The sequence below is a fragment of the Tiliqua scincoides genome, chromosome 9 (assembly GCF_035046505.1).
Source record: "Tiliqua scincoides isolate rTilSci1 chromosome 9, rTilSci1.hap2, whole genome shotgun sequence".
In the NCBI taxonomy this organism is placed as follows: Eukaryota; Metazoa; Chordata; class Lepidosauria; order Squamata; family Scincidae; genus Tiliqua; species Tiliqua scincoides.
This window is the reverse complement of record NC_089829.1, coordinates 8643396-8658422: the sequence shown is the minus strand read 5'-3', so window position 1 is coordinate 8658422 and position 15027 is coordinate 8643396. Positions and strand designations below refer to the sequence as shown.

The 15027-nt window shown below is 45.8% G+C and overlaps 1 protein-coding gene and 1 pseudogene across 1 annotated transcript in view; both read right to left on the bottom strand.

The window, feature by feature from the left end:
* PRDM16 (PR/SET domain 16) overlaps positions 1–15027 on the bottom strand; it is a 472618-nt gene that overhangs the window by 252339 nt on the left and 205252 nt on the right. The window lies entirely within an intron of this gene.
* On the bottom strand, positions 2793–2911 carry LOC136660745 (5S ribosomal RNA; annotated as a pseudogene).

Here is a 15027-nt window from a genome sequence, read left to right as displayed (position 1 = left end):
AAGAATTCTGACTGGTCCTTCCCAACTCCTGCTTCCATGTGCATTGTCTGTGGGAGTGCCATGCGCCTATCTGCGCTCCTATTCCGCTCTCCAATTAACCTACTGCTGAGACGGCTTTAGCTCTCTCCTTTGCCCATTCCTGCACACACTTTTTAAAAAAATCTTTTTAACTCAACTAAATCCCTTCCCATTTTTTGCCCTCGCCCCCTCAGAGGGACCCTCGAAGATGAGCACTGGTTTCATTCTACGCCAAAGGGGCAGTTGATGACCCAGTTTGACATGGGCTCGGTAGTACATTAATGCAAGGCAATAATTTTTTTTAAAAGGTCCCCCCCCCCCAAGCTAGAGAGGCAAGAAGGAAGAGTATCTTAAGGGTTGAACAGAGGCACATGTGAAGGCTATGAACTGTTGCTTCATTTCATTTCTAATTGGATGTCGGTGGTCGACAGATATTCCATTATTTGGAATTGTCTCTACAGCTAAAATTCAGAGCAGTTCTGAACATCCTCTTAGGGCCCCATCCTATCCAACTTCCCAGCACTGATGCAGCCATGCCAAGGGGGTGTGCATGGCATTCTGTGGTGGGGGAGCAGTCACAGAGGTCACTTCGAGGATAGGAAATGTTTGAAATTCCTGCTGCATCAGTACTGGGAAGTTGGATAGGATGGGGCCCTTAGGCTGCAACGCTATGACGCTTTCCTGGTAGTAAGCCCCACTGCAGACAATGGGACAAACAGCCCAATCCTAACCAACTTTCCAGTGATGATACAATATAGCGGAACAAACATTCCTTTACCTTAAAGAGGACTCCGTGACTGCCTCCCCACCGCAGGATGCAGTGCACGCCCCATTGGCACAGCTGCACCAGTGCTGGAAAGTTAGTTAAGCTTGGGTTGTCACTTCTGAGTAGAAGGGCATAGGACTGCATTGCCAGAAACAGGTTTGGCACAATCTGGAGATATGGGAGGGTTTGGGGGCAATTCTGGCAAAGGGTTTTAGGCTGAAACAGGGCAGATGGGGACAAATTCTTGTCTAGTTTCTTAAAAACGTTTACCACACATGGCCTCCACTGGTGACAGAGGGTGCCATTTTATCATTATTTTCACTTTTTGCTATTCCTCTGCAGGCAGTGATAGCAGTTTTAGGCATGATATACTGTCATTCTGAGGGTGATTCTTGGGGGGGGGGAGAGAGGTAGCTTCTAGGCGATTGAGAAATGTCTCAGAGTTTCTCAGGCCCACTAGAGAAATTTCTGGAGTTGCCCACACCACCTCTCCCTTTTTGCCACCTAAGAATATGCGAGAGAAAATGGGAAAGGGGCATTTTGGATATGAGATACATGAAATTTCAAAGAAAATGGAGATTTGGCAAGATTTGCAATTTTGCAATGTGGATTTTGAAGGTGAAATTGTGCACACACATCCCGCTCCAACTCCACGTTTCATCCAGGAACAGGAAAGGCTCACAGGAAAACACAAAGACAATATTTTGGCAATGACACAAATATTAGGTAATTGTATTCTATTTAATGGTTGCAAAAGCACCCTAACTAACACATCTAGGGAATATTCAGAGAAGATTCGTCTGCAGAGGAGTATTTGAGGAAGATTCAGTGAGGCAAATGCACCAGCTCTCAAATGTAATATCAGTCACTTGGGTTATATCAAAAATCACCTTCTCTTCTAGTCACCCATGTGGTCCTATCACCAGTTACAGGCCTTCCAAGTTGCTTGCTTCAACACATAGCTGCATGTCATATACCCACTCTGTATGGACATCATATGCATTTGATTGGATCTGGTACTCATTGATGCTATCTCTTTCGTGGCTTCACTTTTCCTTTTCAGTGTATGTGTAGATGAACATAAGTGTATCCTTTGTGGGCACAACAGACTTTCTCGATTTTCACATTTTTATACTAGAAGTTCCTAAGGATAGTGGTTCTTCCCACCCTTTGTCCCCACAACAACCCTGTGAGGTAGGTTAGGCTGGCTGAGAGATAGCGACTGGCCCCAGGTCACCCAGGAAGCCTCATGGCTGAGCGGGGGCAGGGTGACTTGAACCTGGATCTTCTAGGTCTAAGTCCAGAACCACTACACCATCTAGGTTCTCTGTCCTAGATTGACTATCTTGGGACATAGTGCACTATATCTACCTGGTCACATCAGTGACTCCTTCATGCATCTCATGAAATAGGCTTTCGTCCATGGAAGTTGGATTCCACGAGAAATCTATTGGTCTTTAAACAGCCACAAAACTCTGCTCAGTGCCTTTGCCAGGCCTCTAACTACATGGGAGGGTGCATGTGGGTTTATTTCATTTCTTAGATGGCTGGAGGTAGCAACATCACTGCCCTTGACAGCAGCTTGCAACTTCCATGCGTCCCCGTCCCCCCCCCCCCAAAAAAGTACTATGAACCAAGCAACATAACATGTCATAAACCTTGCTGGATCAGGCCAAAGGCTCATCTAGCCCAGCTTCCTTTCTCTCACAGTGGCCCACCAAATGCCCCAGGGAGCACACAAGACAACAAGAGATCTGCATCCTGGTGCCCCTGGCATTCGGAGGTAGCCCACTCCTAAAAAACCAGGAGGTTGCACGTACCTTTATGGCGGTTTTTGCTGAAACAAACCAACATGGCTATCTCCCCACCTTACCATATGTGTCCCTAAAATTGAAATTAATAGCATAATAAAGTCTGCACACATGCATAAACAATGCCAGGGAAAAAAGAAATGGCACAATGATGGTTGGTTGGTTGGCAACCTTCAGTCTGGAAAGACTACGGTATAAGCCTACAGCACCCGGTATTCCCAGGCGGTCTCCCATCCAAGTACTAACCAGGCCTGACCCTGCTTAGCTTCCGAGATCAGACGAGATCAGGCATCTGCAGGGCACAATGATCAAATCTTTCCCATTCTTTGTTTGAACATCTGTTTGCTCAGAGAAAACAAAACAAAGCAAATTTTCGTTTCCATTTCTTTGGGTTTTGCTCTACTGGCTCATGGGCAACAAGAGTCTACCAAGACAAGTAAATCCTACTCCCTAGTCAATCCTACAATCCTAGTCAAGAACATAGACTGCCCCGGTTACCAAAACAAATGATGCTCCCAGTGATCACAGTCTTATCAAAATATACCTGAGATGACAAAGTATTTGGGGAAGGACAACAAGATGCAGAAGCCATCAACCATGTTTAGACACATCGTCCAAAGGAGATCAAGAGAATTAAAAAAAATAAATCCCTAAAGCAGATTAAAAATAAATGCAGTACCAGGGCTGGCCCAAGAATCCCTGATGCCTGAGGTGGCAGGCCAAATGCTGCCCCCTCTTACCTGAGGATGTGCCAGTACTATATGCAATCCATGAGCAATAAACTCACAGAAATTCAAATCCTTGCAAAAGACAAAATATCGCAGGAGGAAATCATCCTAAAGTCTCCTGATTCCTCAAATTACTCTAGTGTTTCCCCCTTGCTGATTCTGATGCCTGGAACCACCTGCTAGATTGTCTGGAAGGCAGTTCTCCCTGTGGCATCACCTGCCACTGGGTGGTAGCGCACTGGTGAGGCTGGGCCTCAGGATGTACCGTGATGATATCACACGTCACAGCTGACTTCCAGGTAGCTGAGCTCTGAGCTGCACAGCTGAGGGCTGGGAGGGGCTGTCACTCAATGGAAGCACACCTGCTTTGCATGAAGAGATCTTTGTACCCTCTCCTATTTAATGTTTGGCACCTCCCGGTAGGGCAGGCAATGATTCTGCCTGAAGCTCTGCAGGCAGATGGATGAACGTATTGAAATTAGGATGCATTGCCACCTGGTGTCAGGTCCGGACACCTGAGACCCTTTACCTGCTCTCTGTGCCCTTGCAGGAGATGTGGTGCTTGATGCTCTTTCCTCCTTGCTCTTTCTCCCAGAAGATTTGTGTATTCCTGAAAACTTTAAGTACTTCTTTTGAAACCTGAACAGCCTCTGCTCCTGTGTATGGTTACTGATAGCGGCAAACTAGCCGGATGGTGGAATTGCCCAGAGGAAAAGGGTCCTTCTGCTGATTACTCTGCTAACTAGAACCCACTCTTCCCACAGAAGGTCCTGACTCAGTATAAGGCAGCTTCCTATACAGCATTTACTACATAACCTACAAAACCCAACTTTTTCCATGAAGCTGTTGGCCCGACTTCTTCGTCCCCGTGCCCTACTGCCACTAAGCTACTGAAACACTAGCACATGATCCCTCTGTTCATCCCACCTCTATCCCTTTCCCTCTCTCTATTTCCTTTGTGTCACTACCTAAATTGTAAGTCACTTGGGGCAGGGACCTGTCCTCTTGCACTGAATTCCTTGCCTGTGTTTCCCCTGTTTGTCTCCATATCCTTGTCCTGTCTCTGCTATGTCCCTTATATGGATATCTAGATTGCAAGTCAACAATGCTTCCATTGTTAACTTATGACTATAGTGTTAGATCCTAGCCGATAACATACATGCAGGCTACGTTTGAACTGTATACAGAGTATTTGAACTCTGTCTAAATCTACATGCACACTGCATAATATATGATCCTATATTATCATTACTACTATTATGAATGACAACAATGACAAGAATTGCCTGAATATATGTGCTTTGATTTCTGCAAAAAAAAAAACCAAACAAACCACAGGATGATTTCTGCATCCTAAAGACATTGGAGGCGTTGAATTGCATGTTCCTAGAGCCCAATCTTATGCATGTCCACAGAGGAGTAAATCCCATTGAGTTCACTGAGAGCATGAAGGATGATAGTCTTAAACCAAGAGTAAATCTGCGCATCTTGTAAACAAAAGATGCACGTTCAATGTCAATAAACCACCCCAAATCACTCTCCAGACCAAAAAAAAAAGTCCAACAGGATAACAGAAGTGTAACGAAGGGGTTGATCTAGTGCACTCCATTCCAGCCCCCTCCTTTTGTGCAAATTGGCTCAGGATCAAGCAAACATAATAATGGTGTAGTTTTCCGAAAGTGGTTTTTCAAAACCAGGCAGTAAGAAAGTCAATATGGTGCATGGCATCCATTTGTTTTGATTTATCTTACTAACTTCAATTGACAGTTAATTCATCAGAGGAGGAAAACGGCAGTCTCGAGAAAACACAAATCACGAAGGATAAAAGGAACAGGGTGGAAAATGTAACACTGATAATACAGGTAATATACTAAAAGGCACATTATCCCCTGAACTCCATCTGCAGCTTTACCGATTATAAATTAAGAGCACATCCATTTTTATAAACCGTCATGACGAGAAACGCACCAATATGAAATGAAAAGCTGCATGGTTTTGTCTGCGCTTAACTTCATCTGCTCAGCCCAGTGGGTACAAAGGAGAAGGAAAGGTGAATGGCTGTGCATTTCTCATTTGCATGGCATTGGTGCAGTTTTTGTAAGTTAACTCATTGGAGGGTGATCCACAAGCAATGGAAAGATTTGGGAAATGTGATACATTAAAGCGCATGCATACACACACACACACACACACACACACAGAGAGAGAGAGAGAGAGAGAGAGAGAGAGAGAGAGAGTATTAGAACCTAAGAAGGTGAGGGGGGTGCGTAAAGGTGAAGGGGATGATGGCAAGAAATAAGGCTTTCTCAGTGGTGGCGCCCCATCTATGGAAATCCCTCCTCCTGAAATATGAGAACAGTTCCCTATTTGGGGTCCTTTCGGCAGGGGCTCAAGATTTTTTATTTATTTAGAGAAGCTAAATAAATTTAGGGGGGCTGCCACTTTTTATGAAATTTCTTTTCAGCTGATCCAACTGTGCCTTACTGTTTTTATGGTTTTAACTGTCTTTGGGTGCAATCCTAACCCCTTATGTCAGTGCTTTCCAGCACTGACATAAGGTCAATGCAGCTCTGAGGTAAGGGAACAAACATTCCCTTACTTTGAGGAGGCCTCTGTGAGTGACACCCAACTGAAGGATGCAGCACACGTTCCGTTGGCACCGCTATGCCAGTGCTGGAAAGCAATGACATAAGGGGTTAGGATTGCGCCCTTAATTAATGTTTTAGCATTAAGAACCTAAGAACAGCCCCACTGGATCAGGCCATAGGCCCATCTAGTCCAGCTTCCTGTATCTCACAGCAGGTTGAAAAGCACCGGTCCCAGGACAGATCCTTGGGGCACACTGCTTTTCACCTCTCTCCACTGTGAAAATTGCCCATTGACACCCACTCTCTGTTTCCTGGTCTTCAACCAGGTCTCAATCCAGGAGAGGACCTACCCTCTAATTCCCTGACTGTGGAATTTTTCAGTAGCCTTTGGTGAGGGACCGTGTCGAACACCTTCTGAAAGTCCAGATATATAATGTCCACGGGTTCTCCCGCATCCACATGCCTGTTGACCTTTTCAAAGAATTCTAAAAGGTTTGTGAGGCAAGACTTACCCTTACAGAAGCCATGCTGATTCTGCCTCAGCAAGGCCTGTTTGTCTTTGTGTTTTGAGATCCTATCTTTGATGAGGCATTCCACCATCTTACCTGGTATGGATGTTAGGCTGACCGGCCTATAGTTTCCTGGGTCCCCCCTCTTTCCCTTTTTAAAGATCGGTGTGACATTTGCTATCCTCCAATCTTCTGGCACCGTGGCCGTTTTGAGGGACAAGTTGCTTATTTTAGTCAAGAGATCAGCAACTTCATTCTTTAATTCCTTAATAACTCTTGGGTGGATGAAATTAGAAATAATTGCAATTAGATATAATAATAAAAAATTAGCATTGTTTTATCTATGGTATTGAATTCTTTTGTAAGCCCCCCTGAGGGTCCTGAAGCAGAGTGAAAAGATGGGAAACAAACAAACAAACAAACAAACAAACAAACAAACAAATAGGTGCAAAAGAGAGCGACTAAGATGATTATGGGGCTGGGGCACCTTCCTTATGAGGAAAGGCTACGTCGTTTGGGCCTCTTCAGCCTAGAAAAGAGACGCTTGAGGGGGGACATGATTGAGACATACAAAATTATGCAGGGGATGGACAGAGTGGATAGGGAGATGCTCTTTACACTCTCACATAATACCAGAACCAGGGGACATCCACTAAAATTGAGTGTTGGGCGGGTTAGGACAGACAAAAGAAAATATTTCTTTACTCAGCGCGTGGTCGGTCTGTGGAACTCCTTGCCACAGGATGTGGTGCTGGCGTCTAGCCTAGACGCCTTTAAAAGGGGATTGGATGAGTTTCTGGAGGAAAAATCCATTATGGGGTACAAGCCATGATGTGTATGCGCAACCTCCTGATTTTAGGAATGGGTTAAGTCAGAATGCCAGATGTAGGGGAGAGCACCAGGATGAGGTCTCTTGTTATCTGGTGTGCTCCCTGGGGCATTTGGTGGGCCGCTGTGAGATGCAGGAAGCTGGACTAGATGGGCCTATGGCCTGATCCAGTGGGGCTGTTCTTATGTTCTTATGTTCTTATGTAAATAAGAAACAGCCCATCTAGTCCAGGTTCCTGTATCTCACAGTGGCCCACCAGATGCACACAAGACCACAAGAGAGAGAGAGAGAGAGAGAGAGAGAGAGAGAGAGAGAGAGAGAATACACCGATGTTCAAATAAAGGTGTGCATCAATGACGTGGATAGGATCTCTGAATCCCGTTGTTATGCGATTGGGTCATTAAGCAAACATTCAGCCCAATCTAGTGCCTTTGTTGTGTAAACAGACACTACCTGCAGGACACTGGCTGGCTGCCCAGGCTACAGGAGACAGATTGCCTCTTCTTTGCGTTAAGAGCCTCTCTGTTGTGTAAACTGACACTCTGTTGCAAGCTGTGGGAGACTCATTGGCTCATAAAGAGCTGCTTTGTTGCGCTTTGACCACATTTATGCAAAATCAAAGGACATGGCCCCATCACCTACAGAAACCTGCTTTTCAGGGCATACATATGGATTGCCTGGAGAATTGATGTTAAGCTACACTCACACTAGCTATGTCAATTCTGCAAAACCAATGCCATTTTCAAGTCCACCACTGTCTAAAACATCTAGGGACGTGCCAACGTGGACAATCAGTGGGTTGCAGTCGAGAAAAGTTCATCATGACTTAGTACCATGGAGGTGAATGAGAAATCATAGTTATGATGACCAAACTTTGCTAGTCATGCCTAACTTACTATGACTACAACACTGCATCCATGTTGATTGTGGATTCATTTCTTCAAGTCACATCCCACTTTTGCATTACAGAGAACCCTTCAAGGTGGATTTATGTGGATTGAAAACAATAATCCTAAAAAGGAATAAAACAATCCAAATTTCGAACAGCACATCAAAAACAGCGATATAGCAGCATTTAAAAATATCATCATCATCATCATCAAAATGAGGAAAAGGGAGGGGCATATCCAGGAAAATCAGAACTGACATCCAAACCCAATAGCAGTGGAAGGGCCCAATCCTATCCAATTTCCTAGTGCCGGTGCAGCTGTGCCAATGAGGTGCGTACTGCATCCTGTGGTGGGGGGGCAGTCACAGGGGCCTCCTCAAGGTATGGGAACATTTGTTCCCTTACCTTAGGGCTGCATTGCATTTGCACCGGTGCTGGAAAGTTGGATAGGATTGGACCCAAACTCTCTTACGTTGACCATCACCCTCCGAGCATCTGTAATGCAACAACCCTACAGGGGGTGAGATGTGAGATTGGGACATCACACTGCCTCCTTAGCTCATATATTAGCCAATCTGGAGGTAAGTTGAGATGGTGCACCAGATATGAGAAGAGATTTTCTGTTCTTATTTTATTTCCCAAGTTCAGTGTTAGAGTTCTTTTCTTCTCCTCTTCATACAAAATGCAGAAATTCTGCCCCAAGGAGCTTGCAGCATACCTTGAATCCCTGGACCCCTCTGACATTGTTTTGTTCAAATCCTGTAGGCTCATTAAAATCTAAGCCCAGCTGCAGCACACCGAGAAGCTAAGCTCCTCTTCGTCCGTTTCCCAGGAAACTGGACCCAGGCCAAAGATAACCTGTCCTATTTAGTGGGAGGATCACTATTTATGCCCTCACAACATTAATTTTTTCCCCCCTGTCATAATGGCACTCTCTGCCTTCCCCCAGGATTCAAATCCAACAAGGTGGTGAGCCAATTTCTCATCAGAAGCAAAGAAAAGTGCTTTCGATGGAAAGCAGAAACACTTGCTCAGGGTTTTGTTTGATTTTTAAGGACTGCAATAGGACGCACACACCTTTTAGCCACGGCGTAGCCCAGACAGACAGACCAGAGCAGCCATTTGCTCGAGAACAGTAAAGAGACTTATCAGTGAGCCAATGGCATGGAAGGCCTATTTAGGCTTCCATCTTGTGCATGCTTTCATGGCATTAAGACCTATTGAACTCAGCTGGACTTACTTCTGAATAAATATGCCATGGGCTGCACAATTAAGGCCTAAATCCTAACCAACTTTCCAGCACTGGCATAGCTGTGCCAATGGGGCGTGTGCTGCATCCTGTGATGGTGTGGCGGTCACAGAGGCCTCTCCAAGGTAAGGGAATGATTGTTCCCTTACCTTGCAGTTGCATTGTCCTTACCTCGGTGCTGGAAAGTTGGTAGGATTGCGCCCTAAGTGAGCTATCTAGGACACAATGGAAGCACGGCACGTCTGTACAGAAAATGAGAGCATTTGCTCAAAAGTGGGAAATGAGTAGTAAGCAGCCTGCAGACATGTGCTTCTGCCTGCGGTGGAGTCCATGTACTCCACAATTACACCCTAGGATCTCTCCTCAGCTCTGAAGTATGGAGAAGAGCATCCACAACTTCTCACTGTCCTCCCAGTGGGCCTTCCCCACTTGTGGCTGTCCCTGCATAATCTCTGAAGACCACCTAAATGCATGGGGCAGCGATATTCAACCTTTTTCATCTCACAGCACACTGAGAAGGCACTAAAACTATCAAGGCACACCATTGGTTTGTTGACAGTTGACATGGCACATTTCAGCTGGGGCTCACATAACCCAACGGCCTTACTAGTACATGATCCTTTCCCAGATGTCCATGACGCACCTGCAAACCACTCATGGCACACCAATGTGCCGCGGCACAGTGGTTGAAAATCACTGGCATGGGGTGTGGTATATCAATAGGGCAGGTGCCATAACTCAGCGGCAATGCCCTGCTTTCTATGCAGAAAGTCCTAGTGTCAATCACTAGCATCTCCAGATAGGGTCGGAAAAAATTAGTGTCTGAGATCATGTCCCTGGGCACCCCCACATTCAGCATTTGTCTGTACCTGTCTATCGAAGAGACAGGTTGGTTCAAAGATGATGGACCAATGATGGTGGACCAATCAAGCCAAGACATCAGGTGACTTGGCTCACCAAGAGCTCAGTAACCATCCTGGTTTTGCTACTTTTCTGAAACTGCAAAAATGGAGGGAGGGGGCACACTAGAACCTTGTTGGTCACAAATTACAGTGGGTGAACCCTCTTTAATCCTAACACTGCCATCAAGTTGCTGGAGAGCCTAAATTAATGCCCAGTTCTGGGTGTCCAACAGCCTTGTTGATAGAGTGATGGCTTCTCCTACCTGAACGCTTTCCACAAGCGCTGCTTCTGATGTATTCTCGGCATCACCTGGCAGGACAAAGTTCCAAACAACACAGTCCTGGAACGTGCTGGAATCCCTAGCATGTATGCACTGCTGAAACAGAGACGCCTGCGTTGGCTCGGTCATGTCGTGAGAATGGATGATGGCCGGATCCCAAAGGATCTCCTCTATGGAGAACTCGTGCAAGGAAAGCGCCCTACAGGTAGACCACAGCTGTGATACATCTGCAAGAGGGATCTGAAGGCCTTAGGAGTGGACGTCAACAAGTGGGAAACCCAGGCCTCTGAGCGGCCCGCTTCGAGGCAGGCTGTGCAGCATGGCCTTTCCCAGTTTGAAGAGACACTTTGCCAACAGTCTGAGGCTAAGAGGCAAAGAAGGAAGGCCCATAGCCAGGGAGACAGACCAGGGACAGACTGCACTTGCTCCCAGTGTGGAAGGGATTGTCACTCCCGAATTGGCCTTTTCAGCCACACTAGACGCTGTTCCAGAACCACCATTCAGAGCGCGATACCAGAGTCTTTCGAGACTGAAGGTTGCCAACAACAACATCATTTGGTTGTTTAACACAGCAAGGTTGGGAGGGGGGAATGCTATCACACCAAAACTGGAGTGGGCATAAAAACGTAAAAGTCTGCAGAAAGACAAATATTATAATTTACAACCCTACATCCCTCCAAGGAGTTCAGGGTGGTGTACATTGTTCTCCACCCCCACCCCCCATTTTAAAATCACAGTGAAATAGGTGAGAGCAACTAACCCAAGGGACTAACCCAAGGTGAGAGCAACTAACCCAAGGGACTGTCACTCCCGAATCGGCCTTTTCAGCCACACTAGACACTGTTCCAGAACCACCATTCAGAGCGCGATACCATAGCCTTTTGAGACTGAAGGTTGCCAACAACAAAAATCTCCTACCCTCTCTCTCACTGGTTAGTGAGGGGGATCTTCCTCTCCCTGCCACTCTTGGTAGGCAGGAAGAAGGGGAGCTGCTGCCGTGCCCCAGATTATTTTCTGATGGGGGGGTAGAGGATTGGAAGAAGAAGAATGGCTGCTGCTATTGCTGCTGCTGGTCTCTCCAAGAGACTTGTGGGGCAGCAGCTCCTCCAACTACACCAGTCAGCATGTGAGCATTGCCTAAGGAGCTCCATGATGACCTGGAGAACTATAGGTGGGGGGGGTGCTACTATTTGCAGATGGAGTTTGCCAGGCACAGTGGCAATGTGAGGCTCTTAGCCAACAGGCATCATCTCTGCCACCAGTGATGATTTCAGGGGTTGGGATTTGGGGGTATGGCCCAGCTGGGAGGGCCCTCAGATGGATGTGACCACTCAAACTGGTACTCCACATGGTTGTCCTCTCACACTGCCCCTGCATAGCTTGGGGCAGCGACTGCAGCCCAAATGGACAAGTGGTGCTGGAACGCAATTAGAAACCAAGCAATTGTCAAAATGCTGCTGCTGCTTTGCAACTTTGATTTAGGGGGAGCTGGGGGGTGGGAGGTGAGCTGCTTCTTCATGCTCCCATCCCAAGCATTTGGCCCGTTTCTTTGCCACAGCCAGCCTTCGGCTCCCCAAGTTTAAGGCAGCTCGCAACTTACGGTCATTTACAGCTTACGTCTCAGTAAATCCAGAAGGTGTCTGATGGAAACGGGAAAGAAGACGAAAGGGGGGAAAAAGAGGGAGCCGCCAAGCATCTTAATCCCCCTGTTCATTCATGCTCTCTATAATGTTCTTTCAGGCCTCTGCTGAGAATCTAGGCTTGAAATGAAGGCTGATAAATTAGTCTGGAGGGAAACAAGGCAGATTCAGCTTGTAAAAGGTCATTCCAACTTTGTTCTGGGTGAGGGTTTATCTTGACTGCAGCTGCGACAGACAATGGCCGAGACCTAAATGGCAGAAATCTTAAGCTCTGCTTGTGAAATTACTGTGCTGATAAGGCAGAATGGACTTTAGTAAGATCTAAATGGGAAAAAAGGGAGGTGGGTGTGAGCTGGAAAATGTAGGTATTTTTCTAACGTGATTGAACAGGGATGACACAATAAGATGTGCAATTAAATCAAAGATTTCTTTACCCGGGTATTATCTCAAAGGGAAGAACCATACTGCCGGCTAATCAGATTTAAAAAAAGAAGAAGGATGAATCTAGCCTCTTCTCTTCACAGAATGAGCTGCCCTCGGTGCAAATCTATGGGCAAGCTTACCGCCAGGAAGTGCATAAGAACCAGAGGCGAGACAATGGTATTCCCTCAAGAGTCAGTACTTACACACACCAGTGCCGTTCATCACAAAATCTGCGTCCTTTCAAAAAAGGTGCCTTGTCAATCTGAGTTGCCGGTGAATTTCACAAGAATTTGATTGCAAAGAGAATTTGGAAGTTTGGGCAAAAACATCAGGGAAATGTCAAGGGAAAAGGGGGGGAGGCTTCTCTGCAAAAAAAAAAAAAAATCTCAGAAGCACTTTCAGCAGAATTCAAAGCTGAAGAAAGGTTTGGGGATGGAATGTAGGGGTTTGGGGAAGAGATCAATCCATGTAGCATTTCCTAGAAAGCTTTGAGAGGTGCCTCTTTCCACTGCTGTTCAGTGGTGACGATAACGGATATCATTTTTCTTGATTTTCATAGTTTGCATTACGTCTCTGCATGTCTTGGTGACAGCACTAATCCTGGCGAAGCGTTAGCCTGAATAAAATGGGGGGAGGGCTGGCTAAAAATTTCTCATTCTCAGGTCTGACCCCCTCCCCTTGCATTGTAAGTGCCTGGTGCAGAGACTGTGAGTGGCAATTGGATATGAAGTGCATTTTTGAGATATGGAAAGTATGGTGGGGAATAGGATGGACTTTTGGGATCAATGGTTAAAATAAAAGTTTTGATAAAGCCAGTGATTTCTCAGGGAATTCTATAGGAAATTCCTACTTTTTCCATTAGAAATAATTAATTGACAGAAGGTCAAGGGAGTCCAGGCTGAAAATGGTGGAAGAGAGAGAGAACATTCTGGGCCCAGAGCTGTTTCTCATTACTCTGAAGACACTTGGATATGTGGAAACATCAGGTCAGATGCCCCACCCAGTCGGACAGAAAAAGTGGGTTGCGAACAAACAGTCCTCCAGTGCTACATCTCTGAGCCAGTGGTGCCTCTTCCCCATTGACCCTTTCCACTTGAACCTGCATTTCCTAGCTCATTGTAAAACAATTTAATGGTTATCAGCCTGAATCTTAATTCAGCCTAACCAGCATCCACTTTTAACTTCAGGGTCTAAAAGGGAACCTCTTATCTGTACCAGAGAAAGAAGAAAAGGGAGAACAACTGAATGTTATAGAGCAGAAAAGCTTCTCAGGGGTGAAAAGGGTTTGTTGAGTTTGGAGTACTGGAAAGGTCAAGTCAAGTCAAGTCAACCTTTATTAGGCATAAACATTTAGTAGGTGAAGACTCTGTATACTGGAAAGGTACTGGAGGTGTGCTAGAGCTGCAAGTGAACCACTGAAAGCAAAAGTCAGAGGCCAGCTTGGAAGTCACTGTTGGACAAAGCATCTGTAGAATATTTTGAGAGATGCTTGAAGGGTTTTGATAACAGTGATATTTCTCCACTGTGCAGAAGTGAAGTTGCATGTCCTCAAGGTGTAAGCGATAAAATGAAGCTTCATGGCTGCCTTTTCTGTCTTTTCCAAGTGGATCTTTGATCATTTGCAATTTAGGGGATGTGCTGATGCCCCCCTGTCTCCCCCCCCCCCAAATGTCACTCCTGGCAGAGAAAAACATTTTTAATTTTAATTTTTTTTGAATTTGATTTTTTTAAAAATAGCATTGCTTCACAAACGACGTACAAAATTCCTTTGAGAAATTGCACAGACCCATTAGGCTTCCACTGAAATTTCTCTTTAGGAGGAACCCTGAAATTAATTTTCAAATACGTGACTTTGTTTCTGTGCCGATCCTAATTAACACAGGGCACAATCCTAACCGGGTCTACTCAGAAGTCAGTCCTATTTTGTGCAATGGGCTTATTCAGGAAAGTGTGGTTAGGATTGCAGCCACAGTGTGGTAGAAAATATCTCTTTCCATAGTTTGGAGCATTCTTTTTTTCTTTTTCTCTCCGGAGATTGCCTCTTGGTTGAGAGATTTTAGTAAATGGTAAGGTAGCAACGTCTGATGCTGCACTGGCGGGAGGTGCCAGATTGGAAGGGATGCCCCACTTACACCCTGCCACTACCCTTAATGTGGCCTGGGCAGTCTGGTTTGGCACCACGACAGTGGTGTTCCAGCCATAACTATTGCTTCTCCTTCTGCTCCTCCACTTAGAAACAAATGCAGGAAGGCGAAGGAGGGGGAATGTGCAGAGAAGAGAATTGTGGCCTACTCTCTTCCACTACCTTTGACCTTTTTAAAAGTGTGGGAATGTAAGGAAGAGGAGAAAGCATGATTGCCGGCAAGTAGGTAGGGAGGTGAGGGAGGGAGCTGG